The sequence below is a fragment of the Leptonychotes weddellii genome, chromosome 1, assembly GCF_054177405.1.
Source record: "Leptonychotes weddellii isolate Sample4059 chromosome 1, ASM5417740v2, whole genome shotgun sequence".
NCBI lineage: Eukaryota > Metazoa > Chordata > Mammalia > Carnivora > Phocidae > Leptonychotes > Leptonychotes weddellii.
The window spans coordinates 99,090,974-99,113,415 of NC_138369.1; the positions used below are offsets into that span (position 1 = coordinate 99,090,974).

The window sequence follows — 22,442 nt, forward strand, 5'->3', positions numbered from 1 at the left end:
GTGGTCAGCCCGGGGATCCCTAACCACCGGGAGACACAGGCCCCTGCAGGCCGCCAGCACCTGCTTAGCGAAGGTTCCGGGAGCGAAGCGGCCACAGTCAGAGTGGCTCCCGCGGCAGCAGCTGACTTGAGCGCAGCCCCCGGGCCGCTGGGCCTGGACGATATGACACTGACATCAGCCGGGTTTTTGATGGCCACAAGGGCACCAGCTGCTGGCAGAAGCTTCTCATAAGATCTCTCCAGATTTGAAATATGCCATCGCTTTCCCTTTCGTATATGTGCTGTTTCATTTGGAAGTCAGGGTTGGTGCCACCTAAGTGGGTTCCTGCTGCAAGGAATTACAGGACATCCTCCTCCCATAGCAGGAGGATGCCAAGGGCTCTGAACATCGTGAAAGTTTCCCTTTCAGTTCCATGGGGACCCAGAACAATGTGGACCCTCATATGGACCCTCAGCACAGAAAAGCCATTTCACCTTTTCTTGAAGAAGAGAAATGAAGACTGGGAAAGGCAAAGTGACTTGTCAAGGTTACGAATCTAGTCAGTGATAGATCTTGTATTTGTGGCCAGTGGAAACTCTAGATCCTTCCAATCCAGGCAAATTCTACATCCAGTGTCCTTTAACATAGCCCAACTTGACAGCCTCCACTGAGAAATATTCCTGCTCCATAACCAAGTAACCTCCCAACAAAGCCTTAGCATCTACATGAAATGTGAAATAAGAAAATGCTTCTATCTCATTAATTCCCTTGGAATTCACAGGAATAATGTATCATAACAGAAACAACTGGTCGGTTGGGTCACTGAGAGTGGCTATCCATATAACCAAAATGTGGTTTCTTGTTTTCAGCTTGGAGAGTACGAATGAAATTTTTAATGAATGGGATTCTTACACGGTCTCACTGTGAATTTAATATCTATAAAGAAGCCCAGAGGCCAAACTCCCCATTAAGGGTTAGCAGGCTCACTGGTCAAGAAGATTCCCTCAGGCAGAGAAATAACGGCTCAAGTGGAAAAGCATTTGCTTCTGTTCTGAGGTCTCTGGGGTGAGTCCTTGAAGTCACTGCCGTCACTACCAGAGGGAAGTCCCTAGGGGCCAAAGAAAGAGGTTCCAAGTGAAAGAAAGAGTTGTTTGACTACACGGGCACAAATGGAAACCAAACAAGTAAATAAGAGAATTTGCGAGGAGAATTTGTTGCTTTGGTTTCTGAGTCTGCCCCCAGGGGTTTCATTCTGTGTATCTGTGGCATTTGGTTGAGGTGATGTGCGGTGAGAAGTTTCTGCTCATGGCTTTCCAATAAGAAATCCTGGAAACCACACTCAGGGGTAAGGACCAAAGGAACCCGAAAGAAGAAATCCTTTCACAGCTATCCTTCACCCTCTCCGGATGACCCCCAGATAAGAAGCTCTATCCCTGAGCTCTCTTCTGCATTCCAAGCTGGATTTCTCACTCCCTCCTGGACGTCTCTACGTGAAACTTCCAAAGACATCTCAAATCCATTCTCATTGTCTTCGCCCCCAAAACTGATCCTTCTCCTGTTTTTTCTTGCTCAGCAGACCACCCTACCATTTACCCAGGTACCCAAGTCTGAAACCTAGAATTTCTTCTTGACTCTTTCTCCTGTACCACTTCAAACTCAGTCACCTCCAGGTCCTGTCATTGCTGTCCTCTAAACAAACTGCACACCTTTCTCTTCCTTAGAAGGCATAAAGCCAGTGCCTTAATGGATCATCAGTTCTCACTGGAGCTCCCACCTGGGCTCCCAGCCTCCCGTTGGTCCCCTCCAGCCCGCCCTCCACATTGTTCCTCATGGTCTTCCAAAAATAAAAGTTCAATCACCTACCTTTCCACTCTTTAAAGTCCTTCAGTGACCCTGGCAACAGAAACATCTATAAAATATGATGAAACAAAGAAGGAATCTGTAAGTCTGGACACAAGAGTAGAAATTCGAGCCCTGTTACTCATCTTGGGCAAGTCACTGGGCCTGTCAGAGCCTCCATTTCCTTATCCATAAGGTTTTAGTCTATATTATTTTTTTTAATTTTTAGTGATGAAATAATGTTAGTTTTGACCCACAAATTTAATTTCAGAATTCACTGGGAGGCTGTGACCTGCTGTTGATAAGTATTGAACCACACAGTTTCTAAGTTTCCTTCTAACTCTGAAGATTTGGATAGGCCAAGTCAGAAAAGAGAAGAGCTTAAAAGACTAGGAAGAATCCCTTTTAACTAATACCATAGAAACACTCACTTATATACGATGAGGCCATCCCATATCCTAGTCAACAGCTCACTGTTTTGCCATTTGTAAATATGGAAACCACAGACACTAGTTAAAAATTAATCACGGGGGCGCCTGAGTGGCTTAGTTGGTTAAGTGTCTGCCTTCGGCTCAGGTTATGATCTCAGGGTCCTGGCATCAAGCCCCATGCCCGTGTCGGGCTCCCTGCTCAGGGGTGGGTCTGCTTCTCCCTCTCCCTCTGCCCCTGGCCCCCACTCATGCTCTCCCTCTTTCTCTCAAATAAATAAATAAAATATTTTTTAAAAATTAACCACATAATATATACAATGGAATATTATGCAGCCATCAAAAAAATGAAATCTTAACCATTTGCAATGACATGGATGGAACTAGAGGGTATTATGCTAAGTGAAATAAGTCAGTCAGAGAAAGACAATTATCATATGATCTCACTGATATGTGGAATTTGAGAAACAAGGCAGAGAATCATAGGAGAAGGGAGGAAAAAATGAAACAAGAAGAAACCAGAGAGGGAGACAAACCATAAGAGACTCTTAATCTCAGGAAACAAACTGAGGGTTGCTGGAGTGGAGGGGGGTGGGGGGATGGGGTGGCTGGGTGATGGACATTGGGGAGGGTATGTGCTAGGGTGAGCGCTGTGAATTGTGTAAGACTGATGAATCACAGACCTGTACGCCTGAAACAATACATTATGTTAATAATAAAACAAACAAACAAATACTTAATATATGTGCAGAGCTTTTTAATACCACTTTGTTGCATAAAATCTTGCTATGGAAAATCAAAATAATAATAATAATTTTTAAAAAATAAAAATAATTAACCACAGACCTCAGTTTAAAATTGTATAATTGGTTTTATGATAGTATCCACAACTCCCTGTCTCTTTAGGCAGCCAGTCCCTTTTAAAAAATACAAAAGAGTGTGGAGAACAGGGGCGCCTGGGTGGCTCAGATGGTTAAACGTCTGCCTTCGGCTCAGGTCATGATCCCAGGGTCCTGGGATCGAGCCCCGCATCGGGCTCCCTGCTCGGCTGGGAGCCTGCTTCTCCCTCTCCCGCTCCCCCTGCTTGTGTTCCCTCTCTGTCTCTCTCTGTCAAATAAATAAAATCTTTTTAAAAAAGTGTGGAGAACAGCTTTTTTTAAATTTGATAATATACCTTGCAGATTATTATGCATTAGTATATTCAGATACACATCCTTGGATGGCTGTATAGTATTCCATTTCTAGACAGAGGTTTATTTAATTAATTCATTACTGATGGCCATTTATACTGAACCACAAACATCCTAGAAGTGGAATTTCAAAGACAAAGAATATATGTAGTTTTCATTTGCTAGATATTACCAAGTTATCTTCCACGGAAATTTTACAAATTTACACCCCAATGAACCAGGTATGAGTGACAGTTATCCCAGATCTTCACCAACATTTGCTTGAGAATCAGCCACATGGATTCATATCTCAGCTTTGGCATAAGATATGTGATCTTGAACAAGCTGCTGAATCACTCTGAGCCTCGGTTTCCCTGTCTTTTGGCAATACCCACAGGATTGTTACAAGGATTAAATGCAGTAACGAATGAAGAAGATACTTTATAATTTATCAGATGTGTTTGGCAACATCTCGTTTTCTTTTTTTTTTTTTTAAGATTTTATTTATTTGCGAGAGAGAGAATGAGAGACAGAGAGCGTGAGAGGGAGGAGGGTCAGAGGGAGAAGCAGGCTCCCCGCCGAGCAGGGAGCCCAATGCGGGACTCGATCCCGGGACTCCAGGATCACGACCTGACCCGAAGGCAGTCGCTTAACCAACTGAGCCACCCAGGCGCCTTTTTTTTTTTTTTTTAAGAACATCTCGTTTTCTACCAGCCCTATCCCAGTAACAGTAATATAATATTTAACTTTAACAGACTATTGTAAATCAACTTATAATTGTAATAGTATAAACCCTTTGAAGGCTGTCAAATTTAAGTAGTATGCCTCCTAGCCTCTGTGGCAAACTCTGTGCTCAATCAATGTTGACACATGATGTCTCAGAACATACATCTTCATCTTTAAATATATAGTTTTCAAGTGAGTCTTGCTTATTGATGGTCTTTGAAAGTTAACGCTTTCTAAGCTCTAATGCAGTGCATGATGGACTGACGAAATCATTGCAGGTGACCAATATCTCTTACCAAAAATAGCTCATTTGTTCTGTCAGAAGTTGGTTTTGCAGTGCCATAATATACCAAAGGAAAATTCTCCAAGCAACATTCTTTAGAGTCATTCACTAGAACCTAAGTATTTTTTTTTTTAACAGCTTTACTGATGTATCATTTACCTATCTGGAGTATAAAATTGGTGATTTTTGGTAAATGTACAGAGTTGTGCAAACATCACCACAATCCAGCTTTAGAACATTTCTATCAGCCCAGTAGGATTCCCACATGCCCATCCACATGTCCTCTGCAAGTCTGTTGTGTCAGTTCGCCAGGGATGTGTGGAGAACTTGGATCCTCTCTGCTCCCACACTGCACACTCTCAGAAGGCAGGTGTGTAGAGAATTTTTCAAGCTCCTCAGTGATTGTCTCATTTCCAGATCTCTCTATGAAACTTCTGGCTTGTTGGCCATAAGATTGCTTTTTCCAACCTGACAACAACCTCTGCTGAATGAAGTGCTGGCCGCCCTCATTCACTTGCCGCCAAGATCCTGACGACATGACTGGGAGGTGTTTTTCACCTTTTGCTGGAACTCAGTTGTGCTCTGTCCAGCAGCAAACCTGCCGTGGGTGCTTTTGGCTCGCCGCATTCTACTAGAAGCTTTGCACTGACTGAGCTGGGACGGGAGTGGGGGTGGTGGGGGGACAGTGCCAGGCAAGAATGCCATATCTTCCCATTCTTCATACCAAAATACAGCAGTTCTGGATGAAAAGAACACTTCTCAATTTGTTGTTTGCCTCTGGTCGATTTCCAGAGCCCTGAAGTGGATGCTGTTGACAATGCTGTCTAGTTTTATCATTAACCTCTAGGGGGATGACATACTGACTTGCTCTTTCTGCCCTATTGGAGTCTGGAACTTGAGTGTGAACCTGAGCAGCCTTCCTCTACTGGACTTCTCAGTGTTCCAGCAGCTCTGACCTGCGGCCTTCAGTGGACAGTACTGTAAGTGATGAATTCTTTGAAGGGAGAGCCAGGACCCAAGGTCACTGTGCCAGACCTGGCAGTCCTGAGGTGGCTGGACAGCAGTCAGCATATACGGTTGGTCTTGGTTCTGCAGGGGAAATTGATGGACAAAATGAGCCCAACAGGACAAAAAAAGCAGCAGTAAAAATATGTATTAAATGTAGCCTCTTGTGGCTTTTTAAACGCTAAGAACTGAGCCCCTTCCCAGCTCAGGAAAATCCAGAGGTGAAGGACATTTGGAAGACAGCTGAGGGGCTGAAAGAAATTACTGCCTTGAGACTGAGACATTTTGTTGTAAGCAGTGTAGCAAGTTCAGTGTTCCTCTTAACATCTACAGAGAAGAGTCCTTTACTAATATCCCAAGAAGCCAGTAGAGCATAACAGCTTGATGTTTGGGGTTGGAGCCAAACTCGCTCAGGTGGAACAGCCCCCCACCTTTCCCACCTGCCCCTTTTACATGCTGTGTGACCCTGGGCGATTTCCCTAAGCTCCCTCTGCCTCACCTGCCTCTTCTGTAAACAATACTTGCCTCAGAGGGTTTGTACGTGTGGAAGGTCTTTGAATCATTCCTGACCGGTGGTATAAGCTCAGCAGATATTAGTTCTTATTAATATTTATAAACATTGTTTCTAGGGTTCCCCAGTGCATCCCTCATGAGAGGTTACTGGCTGTGAAATGTCCTTACCAGCTCTGGGATAGAGGAGTGGAGTGAGAGCAGGAGCTTAAGAATGGGGCTGCTTTCAGATGCACAATTGTGCCCCCCAAGTGGTACCAAATCCACTCAGAATGACCTGCTGGCCACCACGCTTCTCAGACAGGTGTTTGGGAGCTCCTCCGGACCATCCCTCCGCAAGCCCAACCCCTGAGCATCAGGCCCCACTGTGCCTGTCCCACATGCCTACTGACCAAGCACCCCTTTCCTCAGGCTGGGCACCCAAGAGTCAGAGATCCTCTCACCTAGATTCTCCTAGCTCTTCCCTTCAGCTCCTGTGGCCAGGTCCCTGGCAGCTGGCTTTCCCAGAGCAGCCTGCTAGCTCAGCCTGGCTCCAGGCAATGGCCGACACTCCCTAAGGTGACACTTAGGAGCCCTATTTACCCTGCCAAGACAGCAGGTATCTGCTTCTCTGATAATCTGAAATAACTAGCCACCGCTTGATAAAGACACAGTCAGTGAAAATACATACATGTCATATTCTTGGTATAGGTCAAAATGGCAATCATTCCAAAATTTGACTTCAGTTCTTGTTTAGGGCTGCATGAGACACCACAGAGTGTTTTAGTAATTCTTGATCTCTTAAAAATATATGCCAGGCCCATTTACGGAACTCAGGATTAAACACACTAAGAGTCCTTATCACATTGAATTCCCATTTTCATGTGATAAAACATAAACTCAGATCTGAACCATATGGGTTTAAGTGATAAAATCAAGCTTAAGACAACCAAACCAAAACAAAATAAAACCAAACAAAACACTAAGAAAGCAGTGGGCCTAATGGCTCAAGGTGTAGCCAGTGAGCACAGACTGCCTGAGTTCAAAGACTTGCTCTTCCCCAGTAGCTGGGTGAGCTTGGATTAGTTAATTAACCTTGCTGTGCCTGTTCCTTCATCTGGAAAATAGGAATAGTCATAGTACCTGCCTCATGAGGTTGGGTTTGGTTTTTTGTTTTTTGAGATTTTATTTATTTGACAGAGAGAGAAAGAGAGAGCACAAGCAGGGGAAGCGGCAGGCAGAGGGAGAGGAAGAAGCAGACTCCCCACTGAGCAGGAAGCCCGACGTGGGGCTCGATCCCGGGACCCCGGGATCACGACCCAAGCCGAAGGCAGATGTTTTTTTTTTTTTTTAAAGGTTTTATTTATTTGATAGAGAGAAAGACAGCCAGAGAGGGAACACAGGCAGGGGGAGTGGGAGAGGGAGAAGCAGGCTCCCCGCGGAGCAGGGAGCCCGATGCGGGGCTCGATCCCAGGACCCTGGGATCATGACCTGAGCCGAAGGCAGATGCTTAACGACTGAGCCACCCAGGCGCCCCCGAAGGCAGATGTTTAACCAACTGAGCCACCCAGGTGCCCCCTCATGGGGTTCTTTTAAGAAATAAAGGGTGTGATGTGTGTAGCACACTTAGAATAGTACCACATTACTGATGCTCATAAAGTTTAGCTATTCTTCTATTTGTTCTTATGTATTATTTGCTGGTCAGATAAATCAGCATTTCCTAATTGTTGGTCCATGGAACTCAAAGAGGCCACAAAAACTTACCACTAAATGGACTTAATTTTTTAATTTTTTTATTGTTATGTTAATCACCATACATTACATCATTAGTTTTTGATGTAGTGTTCCGTGATTCATTGTTTGTGCATAACACCCAGTGCTCCATGCAGAACGTGCCCTCCTCAATACCCATCACCAGGCTAACCCATCCTCCCACCCCCCTCCCCTCTAGAACCCTCAGTTTGTTTTTCAGAGTAAATGGACTTAATTTTTAAGACAAAAACTCACATTGCGCTTAATCAATAAGGTAAATTATATGTGAAGTCAATATGTTGGAAAAATTTGTATTTTCAGTGATAAATAAAGCCAAAATGATTATTCAAATGTTTTACTCTCTTTATTGTAAATTTTCATAGAATGAAGTCTATGCTTGCACACCTTTAACAGCCTGTGAAGGAGAATTTTCATATTTGACCAATCCACTGTAAACCAGTGTTGGGAGATGTTGCTAGGAGAATAAGCACTTAGAAAGAGGCTGCTCCACTCCTTAATTCCCATGTGAATTTGTAGGCACAGTAGATTAATGACTGTCCCGGGACACATTCAGCATCAATAACAACATTAAAATAATTAGAAAATAGTTATTTAAAACAGTGTGCTAAATATATTTGTAATACCTATAAGAAAGGCATTATAGCCACAATATGTTAAAACATCTTACTTATCAATAAGGCACAGGCTAACAAGGCAATTTATAAATGACAAAAGAGAATAAATGGACAACTTATAAAAGAAATACAAATGACTACACAATAGGAAAAGGTGCTTAACCTCACTAACAACACACAAAATGTCAAGCAGATATATTTACTCCTAACCCACTGGCAAAGACAAAAATAAATAATTGATGTTACTCGGGATTAGTAACAGTTGGGCGGCAATGTGAACCGGTAGAGCTTAGAGCAAGAATGCTGCCAGAACTTTCTCTCTCTCAGGTGCAAAGCCAGCCGGGAAAAGTGTCTGCCTCGGAGCTCCACCGCGTCCCAAAGGCTCTAGTCTCATGCGCTTCCCTAAAGCAAGCACTGTGGCTGAGGAATACAGCACCACGGTTGGCTTAGTCTGAGCCAGTGGGGGGGCCCCACCCAAAGGAGACAAAAATTTAAAGTCACAGACCGCATTTAAAGCCACAGAAATGAACAGGATCACTCAGGGAGAAAATTTAGAGAAGAGCCCAGCACCATGCCAGTGGGAAACTATCATGTAACCACAGATAGTGTGTGTATCTTTCCAGGGGGGGTCCATGCTTTCACATTCCTATTTATGTGCATATATTGTTTTATTAATATATAAGACATGACCTCATGTGTATCATTGTTTCCCTCACCAGTATGTCCCGGAGTAATTTCCGTGCCTGGTATCCCCCAATTTAAGGCTTCCCTGGGCTATTTCTCCGAATTAACTCTTGACTGGGGCCAAGAAGAAAGTGGAGGTGGTCCGCTCCTTATGCCCCAACCCACCTCACCCCTACCTTCCTGATAATGGTACCACCATTTCCTGTGACTGGGTTTCTCTTTCTTACATTTTATTTTTTGTTATCCTTTTCAGAATTTATTATCCTGATTTCGTCTCTTTGGGGGTACATCTATGTTGTCATTTCAATGAGTTTTCAGGAGAATACGTGTGTAAGTCACATGGTCAGTCTGCTACAGCAAAGCAAAAGTCTCCGTAATGTAATATAAGGATAAAAGCGAGTTGTAGAAATATCTACATATACATATATCTACATCTATGTATATAATACATATATGTTTACATATATACCATTTTTAAATTAACAAATGTATGCTCTGTATGTTTAGAAGTCAAGCAAGAACTTTGTATAGTATACATCTCTATATTTTAAAAAGTTTTTTGAATGGGCATCAAATATTTTTACAAAGAAATATTTTTAAAAATCAGTAAGCTGATTTTTAATTTTTTAAGAGAGAACATGGTCATTAGAGAAATCATTGACAATTCAAGAAGAAAAATGAGTTAGAAGAAAACCTTCCATAAAGTGTGGAATTACTATATTATACATCTGAAACTAATATAATACTGTAAGTTAACTAACTGGAATTAAAATAAAAACTTAAAGAAAACCAATCTCCTTTCACTTTGTTGATAACTATTTGTCAGAATAATATTTTGGCTTGTATCCCCTTTATCTTTTTTCCCTGCAAGTATGCACATGCTTTTTCTCCTCAATGCAGTAATTTTGAACATAATGGTGTTTTCTCTTAATAATATGTCCTGAGCATCTTTCCAAATCAATAAAGAAGTATCAGCTAATCTAAAAGAATAGATTTAATATTCTCTTTCCAATAAAATTAGAAATCAATATAGAAAGATAAGGGAAAATACACTGGAATTTTAAAGATATCATTCCTATAGTGTATGAGTTGAAGAGGAAATTACAACATAAATTTCAAAATGTTGGAAACTAAAAGATAACCAAAGCTCTATAAATCAAGAATTGTAAGATGCAATGTATGTTATATTACATTATGTTAGTAGTCTTAAATGCATTTATTGGTAAGTAAGAAATCTTTAGTAACAAAGAAAGATTGAAAATAATTTGATTTTTTAAATCTGTGTGGTAGTTACATGGGTATTTATTACATATATATGTTTTTGGTTTTTTGTTTTTCTGGGTATTTGGGATATCTCATATATTAAAACTTTTTAAGAAAAATAAATGAGTTAACTCAGGAAACATTTGACTCAAAGTAAACTCAAAGAAAGCAGGAAAAAAGAAATAAATACAAAAGCAGAAACTAATTATGATCAATAAAGCTAAAAGCCAGTTCTTTGAAAAGACAATAAATAAGCCCCCCGTTATACTGATCAAGAAAAAAGAGAGAAGACACAAATTAGGCACAAAATAACATTAGAAATGAAAGGAAGATATAACTACAGATGCAGTTGAAAGTTTAAAGTATAAGAGAAAAACATTATAAGTTTGGAAAATATAAATTATAAAAATAAGTTCAAAGAGAAATGGAAGACTTGAATAAACCAACAACTGTTTAAAAACTTGAGTAAGTTGCAAGGGAAAGAAGTGCTCCTTTGTCCTCTCACAAGCGGCACAGTATGGTCATAGGCAGGTTTTAACAACATTCAATAGATTATTTTATCCAATACAACCATCACAAAAAAAACCAGAACATTTTTCAAAGAAAAAAAGAAAGCTACCAACTTATTTTCTGGAACAAAACTGTTTTAGCCTGGGCTTCCCTGAAAACAGAGCCTGAAACTCAGGCTTGCGTGTGGGTCGTTTATTTGGAATATGATCCCGGGAAGTCGAAGTGAGGGACGGAAGATTGAAACGAGGAAGGAGGAAAGCTAACGTAAGGATACTTCATTGAGTTGGCTTCCACTAAGGGAGACCGAAAGGCCCTATTAATTTCATCTCGGGACTGTCACCCTGGGAAAAGAAAGGAAGGTGCATAGGCTCACCTGGGTAGTTTGGTCAAGGTCCGACCTTGGTCAAAAGTGCTCCCCTGGGCACCTGGGGCGCCTGGGTGGCTCAGTCAGTCAAGCATCTGCCTTTGGCTCGGGTCATGGTCCCAGGGGCCTGGGATTGAGTGCCCATCAGGCTCCCTGCTCCACGGAGGGTCTGCTTCTCCCTTTCTCTCTCCCTCTGCTGCTCCCCCTGCTTGCGCTCATACTCTCTCTCTTAAATAAATAAATAAAATCTTTAAAAAAAAAAAAGAGTGCCCCCCAACAGGTGTTAGCTCTTCACTCCCCAGCACAGAGCAGGTTTTGTGGGCATCACTCACCTATGCATTGGGAAAGCCCGAGGAAGGATGTGAAAGGAACATGGCATGAACTGAGACAAGGTACGGTAGGTTGTCCTGGGACAAAGCCAGCATGGAACTGGTCATCCAGGAGTTAGAGGTAGGGCTGGAAAGATGTTTAATGCTCAAGAGATGCTTGATAAAAAAAACTAAAAACAGGTTTTGCCACCAAAACCAGATCAAAACTATATAAGAAAAGGACTCTATGGGCCAATCTCACTTACACAGACGGATACAGAAGTCCTAAATAAAACCTAAGCAAGTCCCAAAAGGGCTTATCTCAGGAATACAAGAATTTGCTATTAGGAAATACCCATCTGTGTGACTCAACACACTAACAGATTAAAGAATAAAAACAAAATATGATCATCTTCACAGATGTAGAGAAAACATTTGAATATCATTCACAAATTTTAAAAATCTCTTAACAAACCAGGAATGCAAATAAACATCTTTTTATTAATAAGGCTACCCTATCAAAAACTAACAGCAGCACCACAAAAAGATGAAGGCCTAAAAGATTCCCATTAAAATCAGGATCAGGGGCGCCTGCGTGGCTCAGTCAGTTAAGGGTCTGACTCTTGATTTCGGCTCAGGCCATGATCTCAGTGTGAGATGGACCCCTGCAACAGGCTCAGTGCTCAGCAGGGAGTCTAGTTGAGAGTCTCTCTCTCCCTTACCCTCTGCTCCTCCCCCACCCCTCAAATTAATAAATAACTCTTTAAAAATAAAATAAAATAAAATCAGGAACATGTCAAGATGCTCACTATCATCTCTCTATTAAATAAAGAAAAGTTCCAGAAATAAACCCTCCTACCTATGATCTGTTGATTTCAACAAGAGTATCAAGATGATCCAATGGAGAAAAAATTGTCTTTTCAATAAATGGTGCTGGAGCAACTGAACAGCCACATGCAAAAGAGTGAAGCTGAACCCCTACTTTACATAATATGAACTCAAAATGGATCAAAGACTTCCATGGAAGAGTTAAAATTATAAAACACTTAAAAGAAAATAGAGACATAAATGACTTCAGATTAGGCAATGATTTCTTAGATGTGACACCAAAATCACAAGCAACAAAAGGAAAAATACACAAAGTGGACATCATCAAAATTTAAAATTTCTCTGCTTCAGGGATGCCTGGGTGGCTCAGTCGGTTAAGCGTCTGCCTTTGGATCAGGTCATGATCCCAGGGTCCTGGGATCGAGTCCTGCATCAGGCTCCTTGCTCAGAGGGGAGGCTGCTTCTCCCTCTGCCTGCCACTCCCCCTGCTCGTGCTCCCTCTCTCTCTCTTTGACAAATAAATAAGATCTTTTAAAAAATAATAATAGTAAAAATAAAATTTCTCTGCTTCAAAGAACACCATCAAGAAAGTGATGATACAACCCACAGAATGGGAGAAAATCTTTGCATATCATATGCCTGATAAGAGACTTCTATCTAAAAAATATAAAGAACGATTACAACTCAGTAATAAAAAGACAAACTGGTTCAAAAATGGGTAAAGGATTAAAGAAGATCTACAAGTGGCCAATAAGTACATGAGAAGATGTACAACATCACTAGTCATTAAGGAAATGAAAATCAAAACCATGCTGAAACACTACTCCAAACCCACCAGGACGACTATAAGCCAAAAGTTAGGTAATAACCATTGTTGGTGAGAATGTAGAGAAATTGGAACCCTCACACACTTAATGGTGAGAATGTAAAATGGTACAGCCATTTTGGAAAACAGTCTGGCAGTTCTTTAAACAGTTACCATATGACCCAGCAATTCTACTCTAGATTTATACCCAAGAGAAATAAAAACTTAAGTCTACACAAGACCATGATTTCGTGAACATTCATAACAGCATTACTGATAATAGCCAAAAGGCAGAAACAACCCAAATAGCCATCAACTGATGAATGGATAAATAAAATGTGGCATGTTTGGGGGCGCCTGGGTGGCTCAGATGGTTAAGCGTCTGCCTTCAGCTCAGGTCATGATCCCAGGGTCCTGGGATCGAGTCCCGCATCGGGCTCCCTGCTCCTTGGGAGCCTGCTTCTCCCTCTGTTTCTCTCTCTCTCTCTCTCTCTGTCTCTCATGAATAAATAAATAAAATCTTTAAAAAAAATGTGGCATGTTTGTATCATGGGATATTTTTGGCAACAAAATGAAAGGAAGTGATTTGGCAATGACTTCTAGGATATGACAACCAAGGCACAGGCATCAAAAGAAAAAACAGATAAATTGGACTTCAACAAAAATAAGAACTTCTGTGCACCCAAGGGTACTATCAAGACAGCAAAAAAGACAGCCTACGGGATGGGATAAAATATTTGTAAATCATATATCCAATAAGAGAATAACATCCAGAATATATCGAGAACTCCTAAAACTCAACCACAAAAAAAGACCCAATTCAAAAATTAGTAAATTACTTGAATAGACATTTTCCCAAAGATCTACAAGTGCCCAGTAAGCACATGAAAAGATGCTCAATAACATTAATCATTAGAGAAATGCAAGACGAAACTCCAGTGAGATACCACTTCACACCTAGTAGGATGGCAATAATAATGAAAATGGGTGTTGATAAGGATACAGAGAAACTAGAACCCTCATGCGTTGCTAGCAGAAATATGAGATGATGCAGCCACTGTGGAAAACAGTTTGGTGGTTTCTCAAAAGGTTAAACAGAAACTACCATATGACCCAGCAATTTCACTCCTAGGGAATTGAAAAGAATTCAAAGAACTAAAAAGTAGAGACTCAAACAGATATTTGCACATCAATGTTCACAGTAGCATTATTCACAAAAGCCAAGAAGTGTAAACAACCCAAGTGTCCATCAAGGAATGAATGGATATACAAAATGTGATATATATATGATATATATTGAAATATTATTCAGTCATAAAAAAGGAGTGAAATTTTGATATGTGCTATAACTTGGATGGATATTGAAAACATTTTGCTTAGTGAAATAAACCAGACATAAAGGACAAGTATTGTATGATTCCACTTACATGAGATACCTACGATAGGCAAATTCATGGACAGAAAGTAAAATACGGGCTACCAGCGGCTGGAGGGTGAAGGGAAGGAGTACTACTTAATGGATAAAATGTTTTTCTTGGGGATGTTGGAAAAGTTTGGGATACAGATGATGGTGATGATAACACAACATAGTGAATGTACTTAATGCCACTGACACGTAAACTTACAAATGGCTAAAATGATAAATCTTATGTATATTTTACTACAATAAAAAAAGAAATGAAGTATTGATACATGCTCCAAAATGGATGAACCTTGAAAATATTATGCTAAGTGAAAGCAACCAGTCACAACAAATCACATATGGGATGATTCCATTTATATGAAATTCCGGAATAGGCAAATTCACAGAGACAGAAAGAAGATTAGTCCTTGTGTAAGGCTCAGAGGGAGGGAGAGCTTAGGAGTGTGCAGTTTTTTATAGGGTGATGAAATGTTCCAACAATGATTGTGATGACCCTTACATGACTCTGTAAATATGCTAAAGCCATTGAATTTCACAATGTAAATGAGTAAATTATATGGCATATGAATTATGTCTTAATAAAGCTGTTACAAAACACCAAAAAATATTCAAAAATTATTTAAATTATTTAAAAATAAGAAAATAAGACCAAAAAATTAAAAAGAAGAAGAAGAAAGAGAAGAATGCAGACGAAGTACACAGGAAAATGAAGAGAGAATGAAAAGAAAGAACAGAAGCTCTTTTAATCAGTAAGTAAACACAAAATTATTTGTTTATGATATAACTATTATAGAAGAGTTGGCTCTCAAACAAACGTTTTAAATGTTGTTGATTCCAAGATCAACACACCAAAATCAATAGCAGCCTATAGTAGGCTGAATAGTGGCCCCCGGTGATATCAGGTTCTAATCCATGAAACCTGAAAATGTTGCCTTGTTTGGAAAAAGGATCTTTGCAGATGTGATAAGTTAAGGATTGAGATGAGGAGATTATCCTGAATTATCTGGATGGACCTTAAATGCAATCACATGTTTCATAAGAGGGCAATTTCATGCATACACATATGAAGAGAGAGAGAGAAAGAGGAGAAGGCAATGTAAAGATAGAGCAGAGAGGGATTTGAAGATTGACCTTGAAGATTGGATTAATGTGGACTCAAACCAAGGAACACTGCAGCCACCAGAAGCTAGACGAGGTGAGGAACATGTTCTCCCCTAGAACTTCTGGAGGAAGTATAGCCATGCCAACAGCTTGATTTGGGCCCAGTAATACTGATCTTGCATTTCTGGCCTTGAAACGGTAAGAGAATAAATTTGTTTTGTTTGTTTTTTAGATTTTATTTATTTATTTTGAAAGAGAGAGTGGTGTGGGAAGGGGGATGGAGAGAGAAATGCAGGCAGACTCTGCACTGAGCACGGAGCCCAACTCGGGGCTCCATCTCACAACCCTGAGATCAGACTTGAGCCGAAACCAAGAGTTGGACACTTAACCAACTGTGCCACCCAGGTACCCCTAAATTTCTGTTGTTTTAAGCCATCAAGCTTTTAGAAATGGCAGCCCTGGGGAACTAATGCACAGCCCTATAGCACCCACCAGAAGAAACTAATTAAAAGACATAATGAACAAAAGTTCCCACTCATAATAGCAATAAACACTTTAAGATACTTAGGAACAAATCTAATACTGTTCAGCACTAATCACAGTTTCTGGTGAAGCACCAGGTCTTGCTTCCCTAGCAGACTAAAAAGCCCTTTGAGTTTTGAGAACACATTTTTATTTATGAATGATGTATCCAGTGCCTCCTATGAACTGGTTAATCTACCAGGTACTAGAGATTTAAAAATAAATAGACATAAAGCCTGACCTCAAAACAAACAGACAGGCAGTAACACTAGAATGCAACAGGTATTTCAATAGAATTAACAGTTTCATGGGAGTTTGGCAGAAAGAGGAGCCCTACCTTGAAAAATTAAGTTTCACAAAGGAGAAACCTCCTGAACTACCTCTTCAAACTTCAGGCCAAGAAGAGGTGAAGCAAGAACAGTGCAAGTAGAAGGAATAGTGAGTGTAAAGATAATGAAGTATCAGGGAAGAATCTGACATATTTGGGGAACAGGAAAAAGTTCACTCTGTGTCCACTGCGGGCACTATTCTGTATGTATTGCATACTTCTTAGGGAAAAAGCTGGAAAGGTAGGAAGAGGCCAGATCAAAAGGAGAAGGAGGAGAGGAAGAGGAAGAAGGAGAAGGAAGAGAGGTAGAAGGAGAAGAGGAGGAGGAGAGGAAGAAGAAGAAGGAGGAGGAGGAAGAAGAAGGGGGAGGAAGAAGAAGAAGGAGGGGAAGAAGAAGAAGAAGAAGGAGAAGGAGAAGGAAGAAGAAGAAAGAAGAAGAAGAAGGAGGAGAGGAAGGAGAGGAAGGGGAAGGAGAAGAGGGGGAAGGAGAAGACAAAGAAGGAGAAGGGGAGAAGGAAGGAGAGGGGAAGGGAGAAGGAAGGGAAAGGAAGAGGGAAGGGAGGGGGAAGATGGGGAGGGGGAGGAAAGATGCCTTAAGCCAAACAAAAGGACTCCTTGAAGAAAAGGAAGCTAGAAAAAGTCTTTAGCTATGGAAGAGATTTGATTTTTTTCTAGTTAACTCTGGTGGAGAGTGGGAACAGACTGGTATCATGGAGGCCAATTAGGAAGCAATGAAGCAATGAAGCAGTCCAGACAAGAGGTGGTGAGAGCTTCAGAAAAGCAGTGGAGGTGGAGGAAAGGTGACAGGTTGGAGAAGTTTTAAGCATCAAGTCCATGGAGATCAACTGGACGTGGAAGTGAAGGGGCAGTTGAAAAATGGCAACTCCATGAGAACAGGGGATGGTTGTCTGTCTGTGCACTGCCATGTCCCTGGCATTAACACCAATTCCTGGCACACAGTAAATACTCAAAAACCAATTGTCTAAGGAATAAATGTAGTATGACTCCCAGTCTGTAAGGTGGAAGATATATTTAATAGTGACATGAATAGGCAAAAACATGGGAGGAGGAATCTATGTATGGGCAAAAATGCAGTGGTTTATTTGAGTCCTGTTGGTTTATGTGCCTCTAAGTGGGGATTTTGTCTGGAACTCAGGAGTTTGAGACCACTGGAAATAGATGAGATTTCCAGGAAAAAGCATCAGAGCAAGAAGGGCTAAGATCAAGGATGGACCCTCGCCCTTCCTTCCACCCTCGTCCCCTCATATACGCTGGGTTTTCACCAACTCTCAAGAGGTAGTCAGCAAAGGACACTCAGAAGCAGCTCCAGATGTAGGAGGAGCATGTTCCCCTGATGCCAAGGGATAAGAGTTGAGCAGGAAAGAGTGTTTACCCTCTCATAGGCTGCAAAGAATCCAAGTAAGATGAGAACCACAGGAAAGGCAATTAGGACACTGGATTAGTCTGCTCGGGCTGCCATAACAAAATACCATAGCCTGGGTGACTTAAACAACAGACATTTATTTTTCTCACAGTTCTGGAAACTAGAAGTCTGAGACCAGGGTGCCAACATGGTTGGGTTCTGGTGAGGACTTTCTTGCGGCTTGCAGAGAGCTGCCTTGCCTCTGTGTGCTCACATGGAGGAGAGAGTGGGAGGGAGGAGAGAGAGAGCTCATCTCAACCTAATTAACCCCCAAAGACTCCATCTCCAAATACCATCACATTAGGGGTTAAGCTTTCAAAATATGAATTTTGATGGGGACACAATTCGTCCATAGTGGAGACTGTTAATGACCCTTGAGAGAGCAACTTGAGAGGAGTGGGGAGAGCAGAAGCAGATAGTAATGGTAGAAAGTGAATGGGAGTAACCTTTGATATTTTTAGCTCTTTGTGCCTGGAATATAGTAGGACCTTACTAGATAACATTAAATGAATGTTTGTGGAAGATTCTCAGAACTTTTACCTGTCCCCTTATTCACTTAAAATAGTTACACCCTATCTTGAGTTTCTCCTGCATCCTTCTTCCAAATCCCTCTGGACTCACTTTGCTTCAGATATCACAATTGTTCTGCTGAAAGCACCTGATGACCACGCCCCAGTGGAGAGCACGAGCCAGCTGCATGGAAGGACACTGAGCATAGCGACACCTGCATCAAACTGGGGAGTGTGCCCAGGTCTATGCAGGGCAACCTCTACCCAGCTCCAGCCAGCTCTTATCATAAAGAATTGTGGGCCCCGCACTGCGGTACATTTGTATTTTCCAAGAGAAGTCATAATCTCAGATTATTACGTGAAACTACCCAAGTTTTCCATTAGCAACTAATTCAAACTAGTTATGGGGGTTCAACAAAGTGCACCTGCTGGGCTCTGAGACACTCAATCCACACGCAACTCTCAGATCGCCATGCTGGTCCCTGCTGTAGATCTTGCAGGGAGTAAATTAAACGTAAATGACAGAAACTTCTACTACTACATAATAAATCAGAGAGTTCAGAACCTCATCCACTCCTAGGCATGATCTGGGTTGAGAATAAAAATAAGCTTCCCCTAAATTCATGGAAACATAACCCAAATTAGAGTTGCAGAGGACACTCAGAGATGTCAAGTACATTCCTAATGGATCAAGAAGGACAAGCAGGCTGTTGACGACGCAGCCCTTCATGTCTCCATCAGAACAGATGTTGGTTAGAAGAGGCCACAGGGCAGTGATGTCACTCAGATCCAGACTCTCATTAGGAGCAGGACTGGGGGGTGGTGAGGGGGCGTCAGAGAAAAGAGGACCAGAGTCTGTTCCCTTGACCTCCCAGAGACCTGTTTCCTCCTTTATACAACCAAGGGGCTGAGCCTGGGTCGCCCTCCCCAGTCCCTTCTGCTCTGCTATGTGCACTGAGTGGTGGGCTGAATGCGTTTCTGTTCCCCTGTCGGAACTGAGGTTGTTTTCTGACCTGCAGGAGCAAGCAACACCTCTTCCATTGGATGAAAAACTGTCTCCACAGGCCACAACCAGTCGGCACTCTGAACCAGTCTTGGGGGAGAATAAGCAGTGTCAGAAATTCATCTTCAGAACTAGTAAGTGAAATTTGGCAGAGAAGAAAGACAAGAGACAAGACTAAAGGGAATAATTTGTTTTGTTTTGTTTTTCCACTCTGCATCCTTTCCCTTATTAAAATGAGAGAGACAACTTAAGAAAAAGTCTTGCTCTTAGAGGAGTAAATTGCATTCAATTTATTCATTCAACCACTCACTCAACAAATATTTATTGAGTGCCTCTGGGCTCTAGCCCCTGTGCTAGGCTTAGGGATAGATATATATATATACTATGAAAGAAAGGCACTGTGAGGAGGCAGACGCCTCCCTAAAAATGCTATTTAAGCTGGAGGGTGGAGGAGGAGCAAGGCACAAGAACCGTTCAGGGAAGAGTGTTCGAAGAATAGGAAATAGCAAGTCCAAAGAACTGAGTCAGAGAGAGCGTGGCAAGTCCCAGAAACTGTCAAAGGGCCAGCTGGCCAGAGCCTGCTAACAAAAGAGGGCGAGTAAGTGGATTCCAAGATTCCTGGAGTGGTGGCCACCATTCCGATGGCCGTCATGAGTTTGGATTTTACTCCAAGGGCAATGGAAAGTTGTTTGAAAGGGATACAAGTAGGGGGTTGACATTATCTGATTTCTGCAAAGATCCCTCTGGCTGCTGCATGAAGATTAGATTTGGGGAAGACAGGAGAAACCTGATCATGAGACGGACACAATCATTCAGGCCAGGATGATGGCTATGGAGAGCAGTGAATGGACTGGGATATATTCTAGAAGCAGAAGAGAGAATATGCTGATGGCTTGAATGTAGATGGTGTGGGAATGTGAGGAATCAAGGATGACTCCTAGATATTTACCCTGAAACACAGACATTTGTGGATACTGTTTACCACAGTGGGGAAGGCTGGCACAGGAGTGGGTTCAAAGAAGAAAAAATGGTTATTTTAGTAAGTAAGTGATTTTTACTATTTTAGAAGAACCCCTTAAACAATGTCCCAGGTCACAGTGCTGATCATGTCATTGTCCTGCCTCAAACATGTCAATCGTAGTAGTATTATTATTATTGTCATTCCACATAATTTGCAATTCCTTAAATATGCCTTTCTCTCCTCACACCTTTTAGCCTTTGAACATACTGTTTTCTTTCCCTAGAACATCCTTCCCTCTTCGTCCACTTGATGAACTCAACTCAACTCAAAAGGAATACTTCTTCATAGAAGATTTCCTTGATTGCTCCAGGCTGAGTTATGTGTGTTTTCTAACAGGGAGACATAGTACTAATTTAGAGCACAGAACATGGAGTCAGACTGCCTGGGTTCAAATCCTGACTATTACCACTCAGCTTCTGGGAGTCCGTCAAGTTCAGGCACTACACCTGGGTTGAGTCTATACCCCCCAAATTGACCGGGACAGTGCTCGGCACATCATAGGGGCTCAGGAAATCTGGAATGAATCAATGTGTATTGGAATGTTGCCTGGTAAAGATCTCGTGAAGATGCATAACTGACTTTCTTTATTGTTCTCGTTAGGCTTCAAACCCCCAAACCAAGTTTTCCAGTCTCCCTTCCAAACGAGAGGACATTCTCCGGAGACATATATCAGAATGCCCCAAATGAGAAGCAATTGCATTTATTTTCCTGCGGTGTTTTCTCTTCTTTAGAAGAATTTCTCTACCGTGAGCCCGCCGTCTACACTCTCAGTAAGCAGGTAATCTGCGTGCCTTCCTGGGCGCCTCACCCATGCCTGAGCTGAACGCCCTCCAGTGCTGACAGCTGGGCCCGCCGGCACATGGGTCCTCTCGCTCTGTCCCCAGTTCCCAGCAATGGTGGCACTAGCCTGAGAGTTTGAGCCATAACCACACACACCGCACGTATACGTTCTCCAGGTTTCTTCTTTATTCAGCCACCCAGCTAGATCTCGTGTTCGTCTGGAGATCTGTGCAGTGTGCTGGGAGGCAGAAGGGAAAGATGGCAAGATTTGAAGTCTGCAAATCTGGGCCCAACTCGTTAGGCGATCTGAGCAACCACTCTGAATCAAGTCTTTTAAATGAGGACAAGGATGGCTCCTGCCCTGCAGGAGTGTTCTGGGTGTGGCAAGCTATTGTTAAGAGCACTCTGAAGACTAAAAATGTCTGTGGAAAACATCACATGATTGGGCATCCTAAAAAAGGAAGAGAGAATAATAGATTTAGTGATGCTCCTAGTTATCCATTCTCTTAATATTGTGAGAAGTGCTTTAAAATTCATGGCCTAGTTTATTAAAATTGATTGTCTGACATAGTATGTGCTCCGCTCGAGGCACATAATAGAGCAAAGCAGGGCTGGATTCACACTCTGGTCTCTGGGCTCTGAGTCCGCTAGTTTTTCCATTCTGCTGGACAGCTGGGGTCCAGGTCAGCTGGGGGCCCGTCTCTCTCTCAAGAGGGTAGGCCATAGCCTATGGTGAGTTCCCCCACATATTCCTCCACTCTGATTCCCCCAAATTCCTGATTCCCAAATCTTCTTGGTTTCAGGGCTCCTCAAGACCACAAATTCATCTGTTAAGACAGAGGAGGCCCCTCTTTTTTCCTGAAGGCCTTGGGCCCTGGCTGAGTCTAGCTGTTAGCGGCAGAGGGAGACCAGCATCCATTGCTTCAGAACAAGCCTCTCCACCTCTTCACAAAAGCCTCAGCAAGCAATTCACACACATACCTACAACCTGTTGGGTGCTGTCCCAGGCCCCTTGTGGGTACAGAGTTGACCCAGGTCCAGTCAATCCCTGACCTTGAGAACGTCTAACTGGGCAGCGGTGGAGTCAGGATTTGAACCCAGACAGGTCAGGAATTTTATACTGAAAAGGTTCTCAGAATTCACGAGGTCCAATATTCTCATTTTACAGATGACAACGCTGCTTCAGAATTTACTAGGTGCCAGGCCATATTCTAAGGATTTTTAAAATGTGAGATAGGTACAAAGGAAAAAATGGAGCCTAAGAA

General features: G+C 42.1%; 1 long non-coding RNA gene across 6 annotated transcripts in view; it reads right to left on the reverse strand.

The window, feature by feature from the left end:
- Positions 1-2,982: 2,982 nt before the first annotated feature.
- LOC145723072 (uncharacterized) overlaps positions 2,983-22,442 on the reverse strand; it is a 70,172-nt gene continuing 50,712 nt past the window's right edge. For 4 of the 6 annotated variants that reach the window (XR_014147886.1, XR_014147883.1, XR_014147885.1 and 1 more), the window contains one exon: positions 2,983-5,513. This is a non-coding gene — a long non-coding RNA (uncharacterized LOC145723072). Of the gene's footprint in view, positions 5,514-16,854; positions 21,629-22,442 lie in introns of those variants that run through there. The other 2 variants (XR_014147888.1, XR_014147887.1) reach the window with 1 other exon arrangement.